At 62.3% G+C, this 693-nt stretch overlaps 1 protein-coding gene across 1 annotated transcript in view; it reads left to right on the plus strand.

Annotated features, from left to right (window-relative positions):
- Cdk6 (cyclin dependent kinase 6) overlaps positions 1-693 on the plus strand; it is a 224,013-nt gene that overhangs the window by 9,664 nt on the left and 213,656 nt on the right. The window lies entirely within an intron of this gene.

Genomic DNA, 693 nt, shown 5'->3' on the forward strand with positions numbered 1-693 from the left:
CCCCTCCGAGCGCTTTGTTGGGCGGCGGTGGGGGTGGCCGGCTGCGGTCCCGACCTAGGCTCCAGCCGAAAAGGGATTGGAGCCGGCCCACCTCCGCTACCTCGGCCAGGTCCTGGTGTGCAAGAAAGGTTCCCCGGTCCCGGCTCCGAGAGCACAGTCCCTTCCCCGTCACCCTGGGAAGCGCAGCTTTTCCTCTCCCCACCCCCACCCTTTTAAAGAGTGCGTTTTTTCCTGGGTTGAAATTGAAGGCTTCGGGGCGAGTCACGGTTTTGCTGTCTTTCTTCTGACGTTATTCTGTGAGGACACGACGAGCCCAAGGGTGACGGACACCCCTTTTCCCAGGACCATTCGCGTGTGCGAGACGTTTTTAAATGTCTTCTCGTAGAAAAACTGAAAGTAGAAAGGAAGCAATTTCCGAGCAGATGTCTGACCACCCCTTCTCGCACACTCCCAGCATCGGGTTACAGGGTCCTGGGAGCCCCCACCCACGTACTGCGGCCCCACTTGAGTGAGCCCAGGCCTTCCACACCGGAGTGTGCACGTCCCCGGTCGCCACCTCCCCACTCCTCTCCCTGCGCGGCCCGGCCCTGAGGGGAGGAGGGCAGCCGCGCCGGCGATCGTCAAGGTATAAATATGAATCCGTGACATTGACGTGCCCGGCGGCGCCTCCCCTCCCCCGCGCTCCCGGCACAC

Source organism: Fukomys damarensis, unplaced genomic scaffold (genome assembly GCF_012274545.1).
Source record: "Fukomys damarensis isolate Sample0158 unplaced genomic scaffold, DMR_v1.0_HiC HiC_scaffold_4, whole genome shotgun sequence".
Lineage (NCBI taxonomy): Eukaryota > Metazoa > Chordata > Mammalia > Rodentia > Bathyergidae > Fukomys > Fukomys damarensis.